We start from the raw sequence: 16,526 nt of genomic DNA on the forward strand, positions 1-16,526 counted from the left end.
ATAGGTGGAAGAGGTAAAAGGCTGAAGAAGACAGAATCTGATAGAAGAGTACAGTGGACCATGAAATAAATTGAAGGAAGAGGGGAACCAGAGGGGCATGGTAGCATAGTGGTTAGCACTACTCTTTACAGTACAGGCAATCCGGGTTCAATTCCTGCTGCTGCTTGTAAGAAGTTTGTCTATTCTCCCTGTGACCATGTGGGTCTCCTCCAGGTGCTCCAGTTTCCTCCCACAGTCCAGAAACATAACAGTTGGTAGGTTAATTGGTCATTGTAAATTGTCCCATGATTAGTCTCAGATTAAATTAGGGAATTGCTGGCTGGCACAGCTTGAAGGGCCCGAAGTATTGTAGTCGTGCTGATATGCTACGAGTGAAAACAACACACTGACTCAAGCAGGGTCGGATTGAACCGTTTACTGTTTGAATCAGTGTGCGTTTAAGTCCCCGGTCCCAGCAACCCCCACTCCTTGCGGGGCGGAAGCGACGTCGGCTTCCGGGCCGAGGTCTGCCCTGCACTCAGAGTCCTCTCGGTTGCCGCTGGCTGCGGGCTCGCCGGTGACTGCTGGAGCCGGTTCGCTTGCTGCGTGGGTGAGCCGCCACAGTATCTCAATAAATAAATGCAGTATCTATCTATCTATCTATCTATCTAAATAAATAAACAGACAGACAAATAAATAAATAAATAGATAGATAGATAGATAAATAAATGGGTGAATAAATGAATAAATAAATAGGTAAATAGATAAATGAATAAATACACAAACAAATAATGTAGATAGATAAACTGGTTAAATAAATAGATCAATCAATTAATAAAGTAATGGGCAAGTTATGAGGGCTGGGGAAGCAGTGAGAAAGTGTGAGAGGGCCACCATAAAGAGGGAAAACAAAAAAAGCAAGGCATCTACCTTGGTGAATGTGACATTAAACCGATACTGATACTTCCCTGAGTGCCTCAGACACGGCGAAGCAAGGGAATAGCTGCCCAGAAATTCATTCTTGTTGGTTGTCTTAAACAATGGAGTGCGCATGTTGCACACACCCTCCAAAATTCATTCCACTAAGGTCAGAACAAACTTCTTGTATCATTCAGTGATTCCTGTTTTATAGTAGCATAAAGTCATACTGCATCTCTCTTTCGTCATGTTGCTACAAATTATTTTTCTTATTCAATTAGAGAATGCTGATATATTGTGTTTCCATCAACCTTACAGGCAATGAGTTTCTGACTACATTGTGCATCATGAAAGCTTGCCTTAATTTTCCACTCTGTCATCTGCCCATCACTTTGAATCTCATCACCTCGATGAGGAACTGCAACTCACTATTCACCATATCAAAACTGTGTACATTTCTGTTTGTTAAATATCTCTTCTAGTTTCTTTACTAAGATGAGCATCCTCAGAATTTCTAGTATAACCCTGTAGCTAAAATATTTCATTCCTGGAACTAGAAATAGACCATTAGATATAAGAGATAGAGAGAAGGCTGAAGAACAGAGCTATCGAGGTAGTATTCTCTGGCTTACTCCCAGTGTCACGTGCTAGTCAGGACAGGAGTAGGGTGATGGTACAGATGAATGAGTGGCTGAGGAACTGGTGCAGGCGGCAGGGTTTCAGTTTTCTGGATCATTGAGATCTCTTCTGAGGAAGGTATGACTTGTACAAAAAAGCTTACACCTGAACCCAAGGGAAGCCAATATCTTTCTGGCAGGTCTGCTGGGTCTCTTGGGGAGGGTTTAAACTGAGTTGACTGGGGAATGGGAACTGGAGTGATGGGGCAGTTGATACACAAGTTGATGCAATGTGTATTGAGACTGTGAGGAAGGACAGGCAGATGATAGGGCAAAATTGCAATTAGTGGGATGAGTTGAAGTGTAATATTGGGACAAAATTGAAAAGGGCGGTGAATACAGGATTGAAGGTGTAATATTTAAAGATATGCAGTAACCAGAATAAGGAAGATGATCTTGTAGCATGGTTAAAGATTGGCAGATATGACGTTGTGGGCATCACTGAATTGTGGCTGAAAGAAGATCATAGCTAGGAGCGTAACATCTAAGGATACACTTGGTATGCTTGGATGTTCTGCTATCCTTCCCTATCCCCTTATACTCACTGTACAAGCTCCAAGACCTTCGCTTCAATACCCCTTGTGTAATTGGATTCCGGATTTCCTCTCTTGCGGACCCCAGTCAGTTCAGACTGGCAAAAACACCCTTTCCACGATCTCCATCAGCACAGTCTGTGTGCTTAGTCCCTTGCTTTACTCATTTTACACTTAAGACTGCTTGGCTAAGCACAGCTCCAATGCCATATTCAAGTTTGCTGATGACACCACTGGCACTGGCTGAATCAAAGGTGGCGATGAATCAACATATAGAAGGGAGATTGAAAATCCGGCTGAGTGGTGCCATAGCAACAACCTCTCACTCAATGTCAGCAAAACCAAGGAACTGATTATAGACCAGGAGAGGGAAACCAGGGGTCCACGTGTCAGTCCTCATTGGAGGATCCGAGATGGAGAGGTGTAGCAACTTTAAATTCCTCAGTGTTAATATTTCAGTGGAGCTGTCCTGTGTCCAGCACTTAAGTGCAATTGTAAAGAAAGCACCACAGCACCTCTACATCCTTAGGAGTTTGAAAAGATTCACCATGACATGTAAAACTTTGACAAACTTCTATTGATGTGCAGCTAAGAGTATATTGACTGGCTGCATCACAACCTGGTATGGAAACACGAATGCCTTTGAATGGAAAATCCTACAAAAAGTAGTAGGTACGGCCCAGTCCATCACGGGTAAAGCCCCCCACACCATTGAGCACATCTATAGGGAGCACTGTCACAGGAAAGTGGTATTCATCAGCAGGGACCCCAGCTCCCAGGACTTGCTCTCTTTTCACTGCTGTCATCAGGAAGAAGGTCCAGGAGCCTCAGGATTCACACCACCAGGTTCAGAAACAGTTATTACCTCTCTCCCTTCAAGCTCCTGAATCAGAAGTGATAACTTCACTCAACTTTACTTGCCCACAACCTCTGGACTCACTTTTAAGGACTCTTCATCTTATGTTCTCAATATCTATTGCTATTTATTTATATTTTCATTTGCACAATCTACTGTCTCCTGCACTCTGGTTGATCTTTCATTGATCCTGTTGTAGGCACTGTTCCATAGACTTATTGAGTATGCCCACAAGAAAACAAATCTCAGGGTTGTAAATAGTGACATATATATACTTCGATAAAATTTACTTTGAAATTTGAACTTTGAACTTTGTATTAAAAGGACAGGCAGGTAGACAGAGGGGGGTGGCATGGTCCTGTTGCTAAAAAAATGAAATCAAATTCTTAGAAAGAGGTGACATAGGATTGGAAGATGTAGAATACTTGTGGGTAGAGTTAAAAAACTGCAAGGGTAAAAAAGACCCTGTTGGGAGTTATATACAAGGACCCAAGCAGTGGCCTATCAATTTCAACAGGAAATAGAAAAGGCGTGTAATCAGGATAATGTTACAATAGTCATAGGGCATTTCAATACGCAGGTAGATTTGGAAAATCAGGTTGGTGCTGGATCCCAAGAAACAGAATTCGTAGAATACCTATGAAATCTTAGAGCAGCTTGTGGTTGAGCCCACTAGGGGAAGAGTAATTCTGGATTAAGTGTTGTGTAATGAACCGTACCAAGACAACACTGGAGGACTGTGCCTTCGAGTGCAGTCGCTGTAGCCGAGACTGTCATTCCCGTGTGGGCCTCTACAGCCATAACAGACGCTGCCCTAACACAGACTGAAGCAAGACTTTCCAGGCGCAGATTCATGGTCTCGCGAGACTGATGGATGCCACCACCAATGAACCGTATTCGATTAGGGAGCTTAGGGTAAAGGAACCTTTGCAGGCTAGTGATCATAATATGATAAAATTAGACCCTGCAATTTGAGATGTTGAAGATAAAGTCAGATGTATCAGTATTACATTGGAATATCCAGAGGCATGAGACAGGAGCTGGCTAAAGTTGTTTGGAGGAGGATACTACCAGGGATGACAGCAGAACAGCAATGACTGGAGTTTCTCAGGGCAATTTGGAAGGCGCAGGATAGATACATCCCAAAGATGAAGGGGGATTTTAAAGGGAGGATGAGGCAACTGTGGTTAATAGGGAAGTCAAACACAGCATAAAAGCAAATGAGAGGGCATATAATACACAAAAAAATAGTGGGAAGTTAGAGGATTGGGAAACTTTTAAAAAAACAACAGATGGCAACTAAAAATACCAAATGGAGAGAAAGGTGAAATATGAAGGTAAGTATGAAGGCCAAAATATCAAAGAGGATACCAAAAGAATTTCAGGTATACAATTTTAAGAGTAAAAGAGAGGCAAGAATGCATATTGGACTGCTGGGAAATGACACTGGAGAGGTAGTAATGGCAGACAACGAAATGGCAGATGAAATTATTAAGTATTTTGCATCAGTCTTCACTGTGGAACACAAAAGTAGTATGCCAGAAATTTGAGCATGTCAGAGGGCAGAAGTGTGTGTAGTTGCTATTACTGTGGAGAAGGTGCTTGAAAAGGTGAAATATCAAAAGTTAGATTAAGTCACCTAGACAGATTAACGACATCCTGGTGTTCTGAAAGAGGTAGCTGGACAGATTATATTCTTACAAGAATCACTAGATTCTGGAATGGTTCCCGAGGACTGGAAAATTGCAAATGCTGCTCAACTCTTGTAATGGAGGGAGGCAAAAGAGAGGTAATTAAAGGCCACTTAGCCTGACTTCATTGTTTGGGAAGATGTTGGAATCCATTATCAAGGATGAAGTTTTGGCATACTCAGAGGCACATGATAAAGTAGCCCAAAGTCAACATGGTTTCCTTCAGGGCAAATCTTGCCTGATAAATCTGTTCGGATCCTTTGAGGAAATAACAGGCAGGATAGACAAAGGAGAGTCAGTGGATGTTGTTTACTTGGATTTCCAGAGCACCTTTGATGAGCTGCCACACATGAGGCTGATTAACATAGTAAAAGCCCAGAAAAGATACTAACATGGATAGAAGATTGCCTGATTGGCAGGAGGCAAAGAGTCAGAATAAAGGGGGCCTTTTCTGGTTGATGCCAGTGACTAATGGTATTCCACAGGGGTTGAAATTGGGAGAGCATCTTTCACATTATATATTAATGATTTGGATGATGGAATTGATGGCTTTGTGGCCAGATTTGCAGATAATAGAAAGATAGGTGGAGGGGCAGGTAGAGTTGAGGAAGCAGGGAGTCTGCAGAAAGGCTTGGACAGATTGGGAGATTGGACAAAGAAGTGGCAGATGGAATATAGCGTAGGGCATTGTGTGGTCATGCACTTTGGTAGCAGGATTAAAGGAGCTGACTATTTTCTAACTGGGGAGAAAATTCAAAAATCAGAGGTGAAATCGGATTTGGGAGTCCTTGTGCAGGATTCCCAAAAGGTTAACCTGCAGGTTGAGTCGGTGGTAAGGAAGGCAAAGGCAATGTTAGCATTAATTTCGAGAGGACTAGATTATAAGAACAGGGATGTGATTCTGAGGATTTAAAAGGCATTGGTCAGAACAGAGATGAGGAAGAATTTTGTTAGCCAGATAGTAGAGAAATCTGTGGAATTCATTGTTACAGATGGCTGTGGAGGCCAAGTCACTGGATATATTTAAAACAGAGGTTAATACGTTCTTGATTAGTCAGGATGTTAATGGTTACAGGAGAATAAGGTTGAGAGGGATAATAAATCAGCCAAGATGGAATGGTGGAGCAGACTCGATGGACTGAGTGGCCTAATTCTGCTCCTCTGTCTTATGGTCTTATGGTCCAATACAATATTAACATTCATATGCACCGGCTGGTGGCGCAGTGAGATCAGCGCCAGACTCCGGAGCGAAGGTTCCCGAGTTCGAATCCAGGTCGGGCCACCCCCGAGCAGGCTTTCCATCTGTTGAGTGTCGAGCTAGTCACTCGGCCTCCTAAAAAATACAAGGGTCGAGTCAGGAACGTTCATAATGTGACCCGGTTAATCCTGACACCACGTGCCAGACAGGAATGGCTGAATGTCTGGTATGACACGCTTAAAAAATCATTTATTTTGAGAGGACTAGTATATAAGAGCAAGGATATGATGCTGAGGCATTATAAGACGTTGGTCAGACTGCTGTTGGAGAATTGTGAGCAGTTTTGGGCCCCTCATCTGAGAAAGGATGTGCTGGCATTGGAGAGGGTCCAGTGGAGGTTCACGAGAATGCTTACAGGAATGAAAGCTTTAACAGATAAAAAGTGAAGTGTTTGATGGCTCTGGGCCTATATTCACTGGAGTTTAGAAGAATATTGGGACATCTGATTGAAACCTATCGAATATTGAGAGGCCGAGACAGAGAGGATGTGGAGTGGATATTTCCTCTAGTGGGCGAGACCAGGACTAGAGGGCACAACCTCAGAATAGAGGGATACCCATTTAGAAACCAGAGATGAGGGTGAGTTTCTTTAGCCAGAGTGTAATAAATCTGTAGAATTCATGGCCACAGATGCAGTGGAGGCCAAGTCATTTAAAACGGAGGTGAGTGGTGATGGGCTGAATAGCTTAATTGTGCTCCTATATCTAGTGTTTTATTTACAAGGAGGTGTACAGGTTTATTTAATAAAGTGGTCACCGAGTGTAAGTACCTTTAGGAGAAGATGGAAAATTGATTTGGAGCAGGAAACGCTACATTTAAGGAGTAGTTATCTTTCATGAATTATAGACCATCGGAGACTGAAGCAGATTTACACCATTGTTCATAACAAGCATCTTTTCGTTATTTCATGAACAATTCGTCCACATACTCACTCCTTTACTGTGAATGCCAAGAATGCAGAATCCAAGAACTTATGGAATGCTAGAATCACATAGCAAAGATTCATACAGGGTGAAGCTGAACATGTTCACGTGGGAGATGTTTTACTGATTTCGGATGGGAAATAGTTTATGTGGGCAGACATGTTTTGGCCTATTTCTGTGTGATTCCATGCAATTGATCATTCCCAAGAATGATTGACACAACCTCCAATCAACAGGAAATTGAATAGCTTTTCTCATGAAAAAAAGATGAAACTGTCAACAAAATAGGCTCTTAAAGACCAGCAGATTTGAAACATCTGAACCATCTGTTGGCCTGTACCCCACGAGGTTCTCCAGGTAAACTGATCCATTGCATTTGGCCGCGTTGATAAAGATTCTCCTGAAGAGCATGGCCTAATTGCTGCCTTTGTTTGCAGTAACAGGTGCGTCTTTCCTAATTCCAGACACCTGTGGATCTAGGCAGAGCATTTTACATTCCACGTTCCTGCGTTACATCAGTCAGAGCTTTCACATTTATTAAGATAAAAGTCAGTGAATTCATCAGCACTGAGATATAACCATCAAAACTCCTGATCAAAGCTGGTTGTTTAACTTGCAAGGACAATGCCTGAAGACAGCTTGAATGAAGGCTCATTCAGGAGGACAAAATGTTTGTCCCATAAGGAGATGCAGATGGACATTTAACGGTGTAGGGGAATTTGCATTATATGGCATAAAGCAGCTCACAGTAGAAAGTTCCCAACCTGCAGCTAATAATAACTTCTGCTGGTTAATTCTTCAACCATGAAGTGCCCTCTATCAGCATTAGAACATAAACACCCAATCCTCCCACATCATCATGAAAAGTCAGAAATGCAAGGATTTGCAAAGTGAATCTCAAGTGTGGGAATTTGAAGTTGTGAGTTCATCAGTTAGAAATAGAGTTAATTAAATTGTGTAATCAGAAACCACAGATGGAGTGGATAGCCAGAGACATTTTCCCAGGGCGGAAATGGCTAACACAAGGGAGCAAAATTTTAATGTGATTAAATTATTAGGGGAATGTCGGAGGTAAGCTTTTTGGACAGAGAGTGGTGAGTTCATGGAACACGCTGCCAGGGGTAGTGATAGAGGCAGATACATTAGGGACATTTAAGAGACTCTTAGATAAGTACATGGATGATAGGAAAATGGAAGTTTATGTTGGAAGGAAAGGTCAGATTAATCTCAGAGTAGGTTAAAAGTTTGGCGCAGCATCATGGGCTGAAGGGCCTGTACTGTGTTGTAATGTTCTATGGTCTAAATGTTAGTTTAACTCTGTATTCAGAAACCATGTATACAAGGCAACAAATTATATACAAGAAGAAAACATTTGTGTATGTTAGCGTTTTCTGAATTATTTACAATTAAGCTTTTTAAAACCCATTCCCGAGTGTGTTTATCATACTTGAATAAATCTGTCGCTTTGCCACCTCTCAGACTATTTTGCAAAATTAATTTGTTATCTGAGGCTAGGTATCTTAACAGCAATTATGTGAGCTTTGCTAGAATAATCTAGATGACAGTTTTGGAAATATCTTGATAGTGAATTTGTCACTTGCAATTTAATGAAGGCTCACCAGATAGTTGGCTTTAATGACTAAAACATATGGATGTAAAAAATTGAACAGTTGCTCAGTGAATTTATTAACAATTACAAGTTTGCACCTTTAAGGGGCTTGTGTGATTTTATAAGGTAAAATTGATTTAAGAATTTAAGATTGCCTGGGGTGGGATGGGACTGTTCTGGTCAATAACAAGCAGTCTGTGTCTGCCAAGTTCTGCACATTGCAACCGAAGAGCATTTTAACCACGCTTGATTCGAGATATTTAACTGCTCAAATAAAAACCCACCGTGTAAGGTAGGTCTTATATGGTGAGCAACTGAGGAGTGTGGTAGAACAGAATAATCTGGGAATACAGACACATAATTCCTTCATAAATCACCATATTGAGCACAGGAATTGGGATGTTGTGTTAAAATTGTATAAGTTGTTGGTGAGGCCTAATTTGGAGTATTGTTTGCAGGTTTGGTCACGTACCAACAGGAAAGATGTTAATAAGATTGAAAGAATGCAGAGAAAATTTAGAAGGATTTTGCCAGGACTTAAGAACCTCAGTTATTGGGAAAGGTTGAATAGGTTAGGATTTCATTCCCCACAACATAGAAAACTGAGGGGAGATTTGATGGAGGTGTACAAAATTATGAGGGGTGTAGATAGGGTAATTGCAAGCAGGCTTTTTCCACTGAGGTTGGGTGAGACGACAACTGGGGGTCATGGGTTAAGGGTGAAAGGTGAAATGTTTAAGGGGAACATCTGAGAGGGTGATGAGAGTGTGGAATGAGCTGGCAGTGCAAGCTCAATTTCAAAGTTCAAGAGAAATTTAGTTAGTACATGGGTTGGAGGGGATTGGAGGGCTATGGTCCAGGTGCAGGTTGAAAAGACTAGGCAGATTAATGGTTTGGCACAGACTAGAGCTGATGGGTATGTTTCTGTTGTATGACTCTATGACTTTGTGACTAAATCTCAAACAGGGTGTTAGGGAGTGCAAAAGCTAGATTTTCCCCTTTTTCTAGTCAGATAAATATTGGTAGGTTCAAGGGATTCATATCGAACTGTGATCAAGAAAATGGCAAATGCCTCATCTTAGGATCTGCGTTTTTGGTTGCTAACACAGCACTATAAATCCACCATGAGTCTTTGATCTTGTTCAGCCCTGAATTGATTAAGATGTAAATTACCAGGCCATTGTCATGTATTGTTCTTATAGTCACTTGTGGAATGAGAGGTACTATAGCTGAATTGTCAATGCATTCCCAGTTCCGATCTGTCTGAAACTACCAAGGAGCTATGTACCATTGGACTGTGTGGTACTTGTCACCTCTCATCATATCTCCCAGCAAGGGATAGCACAATGTATTAACATAACTTTGTTCTAATTAGACCATGGCAGACATCCTGTCACCACATACTGTTATACACCAGCTGACCGAGAGACGCTCAGAACAACATCTTTTCCTGCAGAGAAGCTGATACATGGGGAGTTGCGGAGATGGACAGACTCCCTCGGAAGTATTTTCCAACAATACAGTGACGGGCTAAATGAACAGTTCCTAAAATAATTGGTGACAATGGTCATTATGGCCATAGTGTTCCTACACTGGTAACTCTGTGCTTTGGAATAGGAGGTTTGTGAGAATGATTCCATCAATGAAAGAGTTAACATATGAGGAGAGTTTGATGGCTCCGGGCTATGCTCACTGGGGTTCAGATGAATGAGGGGACATCTCATTGAAACCTATCGAATATTGAAAGGCCTAGGTAGAGTGGATGTGGAGAGGATGTGGAGTGAGGGGGAGTCTAGGGCCAAACAGCAAACCTCAGAATAGCAGGATGTCCATTTAGAACAGAGATGAGGAGAAATTTCTTTAGGCAGAGGCTGGTGAATCTGTGGAATTTATTGCCACAGACGGTGTGGAGGCCAAGTCATTGAGTACATTTAAAGCAGGAGTTGATAGGTTCTTGATTAGTCAGGATGTCAAAGGTTACTGGGAGAAGGAATGAGAATGGGATTGAGAGGGATAATATATCAGCCATGATGGAATAGCAGAGTAGATTCAATGAATTAAGTGGCCTAATTCTGATTCTAAGTTTTATGATATCATGAAGGCTGGAAAAGGTGCTATATAAATACCAACACACAGAGGAAAAGAGGATATGAGGATGGGAGAAGAGAGTGAGGTGGTGTTAATCATAATACTATGATCACTAAGTACGTGTAAATGTAGGAATGATAGTAGGTTTACCCAGTTAGTATTGAGCAAAGTAAATTAAAAGCTCACAGTGATATTTTGAAACCCATGTTGCTTTATTGTTAAGAGTTAATGAATGGAGCCAAAGAAATGACCTTTTTAGTGGGTGTATGATCACCTCATTCTGAAGGCTGACTAAATTTTTATTTAGAGATACAATGTGCAACAAGCTCTTCTGGCCCAACAAGCTGTGTGACCCAGTAAACCACCGGTTTAACCCTAGTCTAGTCACAGGACAATTTACAGCCATCAATTGAACTACTAACCAGTACATCTTTGGAATGTGGGAGGAAACTGGAGCACCTGGAGGAAACCCACACACATGCAGGAAGAACATGCAGAATTTTCCTACAGGAGGCGCCGGAATTGAAGTCTGAACTCCAATTCCTTGAGCTGTAATAGCATCGCGCCAACCGCTATGTAACCATGGTAAATGGAGGACGGCCAAAATAAATGATGTGATTTTGTATGACATTTTCAATGTTCCTTACTGAGTTGCATTTAAGTATAATCTGAAATATGGGATTGTGTAAAATTGCTGTGATTTTTCTGGGGGGAACTTAGTTGACACCCTAAAGGTGCTCCCATACACCACAATCATCTAGAATACAATAGTCAAAAACAAGCAAGATATGATGAGTTGATAATTTATAGGCTCTGAGCTAAAAGTTTTATTTAGACTTTCTGAGCAATTAAAATTTATATTCATAATTAATTATGCAATTTGTATTTAAAAAGTTTTGAGTACTGTTAAATAGCATACCACTAATTTAATCATTTTGAAAGTTCTTAGTTAGTTATTATTAACTAATTTATATCTTTCAATTCATAGTTTAATTCATTCTAATGGATTTTTTAGTGGCACTGAATGTCATTTTTGATAGCTTTGAATGGGTGGCATGGAGGAGATACATCTCTACCAAAGGAGGTGTAAGGCACCCCTCCTCTCCTCTCCTCTGCTAGCTGCAGGTCACCCTTGGGCAAGGTGTAGCATCTCCGCCCACCCTGCCCTGATCAGGGTCAAATAAAGCCATGGGAGCAGATGGTGGATGGTCATATCAGCAGCTGGTGCATATCACAAGTCCTGGTTATGTGACCACTGACGCCAGACAGACAATCTCTGAAGAGTATTGATAATGGCTGGGCTCACCCATCTTGTAAAGAGACTGCCCAGAAGAAGGAAATGACAAACCACTTCTGTAGAAAAACTTGCCCAGAGCAATGATGGTCGTGGAAGGACCATGATTGCCCACATCATACGACACGGCACGTTATGAACAAGTGCTATCTTTGATGACTAATTGGGACAGAGGATATGACAGAGCAAGTTGTTAAAGTATTGTAAGTGAAATATCCCATTATCCCACCTATTCCCCAGGTCCCCCCGCCCCTTCTTACATTACCACTGTCTCCACGTCCCCTCCTCTTCCTTGTGGTGACATGAATGTCAGCAGCAGGGTGTTCAGAAGAACTGAATGTAATCACCGGCTACATTTTTCCTATTTCTGTTTGTGAATGTGGCAAAATCAGTGCATTTTAAACGAATGCATGAAGTTCAAGTTCAAATTCAGTTTATTGTCATTCAGCTGTACACATCTATACTGCCAAACGAAGCAACGATCGTCCAGGCCAAGGTGCATCACCCAGTACATATAACACACACAATACATAGAGTAATAGTACCACAAATAAATTAACAAATAATAAGGCTCATTTGTGACGTAAGTTAAAAAGTAAACAGCATAATGCTACTGGCACTTCATATGTTATGAGACCCGAGTAGTGGTGGGGAGTTCAGTTGTCTCACGGCCTGGGGGAGGAAGCTGTTTCCCATCATAACAGTTCTTGTCCTAATGCTACGGGAGCTCCTGCCTGACAGTAGAGGCTCATTTCTGTTCTGTAAGTTTGATACCACCGTGTTGAGATTTGCAAAGGGCATCTGTAGGGTTGACACCGTACTTCTCGTAGAGTCCTGTATCTCTCAGAGTGGTGTCTGTCTGAGTTTCCACTTCCACCTGTGCAGCTAGAACCTGCAGTGCCACAAACTGAAACGTGTCACAAGAGCCTCTTAAATGTTCCCTATGTATCTGCCTTTATCATCATTCCTGGCAGCAAGTTCCATGCACCCACAATCTTCTGTGCCAAAAAAAAACGACCTCTGACACCCCCCTCCCCCATACATGCCTCCAATTATTGCAGAATTATGCTTCCTCACATTAACTATTTCCACTGACTAATGAAGACCAACACAACATATGCCTTCTTAGCCACCCTAAAGACTTGTGCCACGGCCTTGAGGGATTTTTGAGCATGGTGCTGTTAATTGTGGAATTATTGTAGATTAAAGGGAGAATATTGATTACTCAGGGAGGTGATACTAGTAACTTCGTTGTTGTTCAGTCATTAAGTCGAGTCTGACTCTTTGTGACCACATGGACCATAGGGTCCATAGGGTTTTCATGGCAAGACATGGAAGTAGATTGCCAGGTCTTTCTACCACACAGGTACTGCTGCTGCCCAGGTAGGGACCCGGCTGGGTTTGAACTCAGGACCATCTGCCTTGAAGTCCAGTGCTGATGCCACCACACCACCACTAATACTAATAAGTGTGAGGTGATGCATTTTGGAAAGTAAGACTAGTGCAGACATACTGTGAATGGTGGGGTGCCAGGGAGTGCAATAGAACAGAGGGACCCAGCAATACAAGTGCATTGTTCACTGAAATCAGCATGTCAGGGAGACAGGTTGATGAAAATGGCGTTTAGCATGCTGGTCTTCATCAGTTAGGTCAATTTGTCTAGGAGTTGGGACATTATATTGCAGTCACCTCAGCTGGAAGGACTGTTTGGAGCCCTGAATGGAGGTGATGGAGGAGGTGAGTGGGCAGGTGTAGCACTTCTGCTGTTTACGGGGTAAGTGCCGGGAGGGAGATTAGTGGGAAGGGATGGCTGGTCATGTGAATCACGAAGGGAGCAATCCCTGTGCGAAGCGGAGTCTGGAGGGGAGGTAAAGTTGTGTTTGGTGGTCGGGTACTGTTTTAGCTCATCATCGGTTTGTCTTTCTATGGAGCTGCCAGACTAGTTGCTTGTTTAATTTTTAATGCATTAGGTGCCACGTGAATTTACCAGCCTAACCTGAAGGAAAGCACGGAATGGTTTTGTGGTATTGTCTCTCAGTTGGGTAGGCACAGACTATCGTTCAGTTGTTGGTGAGGCTACACTTGGAGTACTATGTACTATGTACGATTTTGGTTACCTGGTTATAGGAAAGATGTGTCCTGTACTGGAAAGAGTGGAAACGAGTGCAGAAAACTGGGAAGGGTGATGAAAAGATTTACGAGGATATTGCTAGGACTACAGGGGCTGAGTTATAGGGAAAGAGCAGATAGGCTGGCTCTCTAATCCTTGGAACATGGGAGAATGAGGGGGAACATCACAGAGTGGTTTAAAATTATGACAGGCATATATAAGGTGGATGGTAACAGTCGTTTCCCCAAGAGCCCAAAACTAGGGGCATAGATTTAGGGTGAGGGGGGAAAGATTTACGAGACACCTGAGGGTAACTTTTTCATACAGAAGGTGGTGAGTATATGGAACGAGCTGCCAGAGGAGGTGGTTGAGGCAGGTACAGCAGTATCATTTAAGAAGCACTTGAAATACTTATAGGTGCATGGAGGGATGGTACTTAAAGGGATATAGTCTGAACGCAGGAGACTGGCGTAAGCTGGTTAGACCAAAGGGTCTGTATCTGTGTTGTAGTGTTCTGTGACACTACTTCACCCATCAAGTGTCTTTTCCATGAAATATTGAAGGCAACATGCACTGTGAATCATGGCACATGAAGCTGATGAATAATAAGAGATGATCAGTGGTTATTGTCACACCACAGTGAAGGGAGTGGTTGTCACCTTTGCTCATTAGGATCTTTGTACTTTTGGTCTTTCAACAGTGGATTGAACTTAGACCGAGCACGGGCATTGGGACACGAATGCGGATTGGAATCAAAATGCTTGGCCACCGGCAAATCCCGCTCTTTGCAGTTGGAGCAGAGCTGCTTGACGAAGTGGTCTCCCAATCTACATTAGGTTTCTGCAGTGCATCGGGAACACCAGATGAAATAGACAATACTAACGAATTCACAGGAGAAGTGTTGACTGTCTGGGGCCCTGAATGGAGGTGACGGAGGAGGTGAGTGGGCAGTTGTAGCACTTCTGCTGATAACAGGGGTAAGTGCCGGGAGGGATGGATGGACACGTGAATCACGAAGGGAGCAATCCCTGTGGAAAGCAGAGAGTGGAGGGGAAGTAAAGTTGTGTTTGGTGGTTGGGTACTGTTTCAGCTCGTCTTTCTACAGAGTTGCCAGACTAGTTGCTTGTTTTTTTTAACCCAATAGGTGCAATGTGAATTTACCGGCATAACCTCAAGGAAAGCATGGAATGGTTTTGTGGTATTGTCTCTCAGTTGGGTAGGCACAGAATATCGTTCAGGGAATTTGTCATCTCAACACGCGGAAAAACCCCTAAAAATATAAACAGAAACAATACTGCAGAATAATATATTAAGTATTTCTGACATTGAATTTACTTTAATATCAAATCGCAAATATTACTCAGTTCAATTTGAAGTTAGGCAAAACATCCATCAATAGATATTAATGATCAAGAATTCTTTTAATCAAACTAATCAACAAATTAAGCTTTATTGTCACTTTAGTTAGCAAAGCTTAAATTAATTTAATTTATTCTTCAAGGGCAGAATATAAATTTCCTATTGTGGATGTGACAAATGAGCAGGAACCTATTCAAAAATTTTATTGGGTATCATGCCAAATTCCTGTAATCAAAGTCTCTTGCAGAGACCACAATCCATTGAAAGATTTTCACACAGGCTAGCTCTGCGTGCTTTTCTGTTGCCAGGGTCCGAAAGAATACAGTGTAAGATCAAGGCATGTCTCCATGCTTGGTTTAATTGTGGTCCTGGAGATAAGTGGTATTTCGATTTCGAAGAATGGACAACTCACATTTATCCTTCTGCAACCAATAAAATATTAAATTAATTTCCTAGAAAGCATATTCATTTTCATCACAAAAATATATGCTGAGAGAACTTGTTGATGATAATGAAGGAAATCAACAATTTTAATAAGATATTGGGATGCCATTATATCTAATGCAATGTGTTGCTTTAAGCATTAAGATATTGATTTATAACATTAAGCGCATTTTATAATTAGTAGTATTAATCCTCTAAGAGGTTTTAGACTTCTGGAAACGGTTTATCCAGAGAAATTATTTAATAATATGAGAGGAAAGTTATGTGCATTACAAAATTATTGAACTATTTGATAGTAGTATGTTTACAGCTTTGTCTCACACATTTTATGTTTAATATGTCTTCACAGAATCATGCAAGTTAGAAACCAGGCCTTTGGCCCATTGAGTTAGTGCCAGCAAGCATTAATTAACATTAATTCTACCTTAATCCTATTCTCTTTCCCCATGTTCTCATCAGCATGCCCCAGATTCCACTTTATACTGACACACTTGGGGTAATTTACAGCGTCCAATTAACACACCAACCTGCACATCTTCGGGAAGCGGAAGCATCCGAAGAAAATGGGCATGGTCAAAGGGAGAACAGGCAAACAACCAGCACCCAGCACCAGAAGTTATCAATGAACCTGGCTTGCTGGATCTTTGAGGAAGCAACTCAACCAGCTGCACTGCTGGACTACCCAAAAGATGGGACTCTCATTCCCATTCCTATATGCCAGTCCATGACCTCATCTACTGCCTTGATGAGGACACTCATCAGGCTGGAGGCAAATCTCATATTCTGT

This window comes from Mobula birostris, chromosome 5 (genome assembly GCF_030028105.1).
Source record: "Mobula birostris isolate sMobBir1 chromosome 5, sMobBir1.hap1, whole genome shotgun sequence".
NCBI lineage: Eukaryota > Metazoa > Chordata > Chondrichthyes > Myliobatiformes > Myliobatidae > Mobula > Mobula birostris.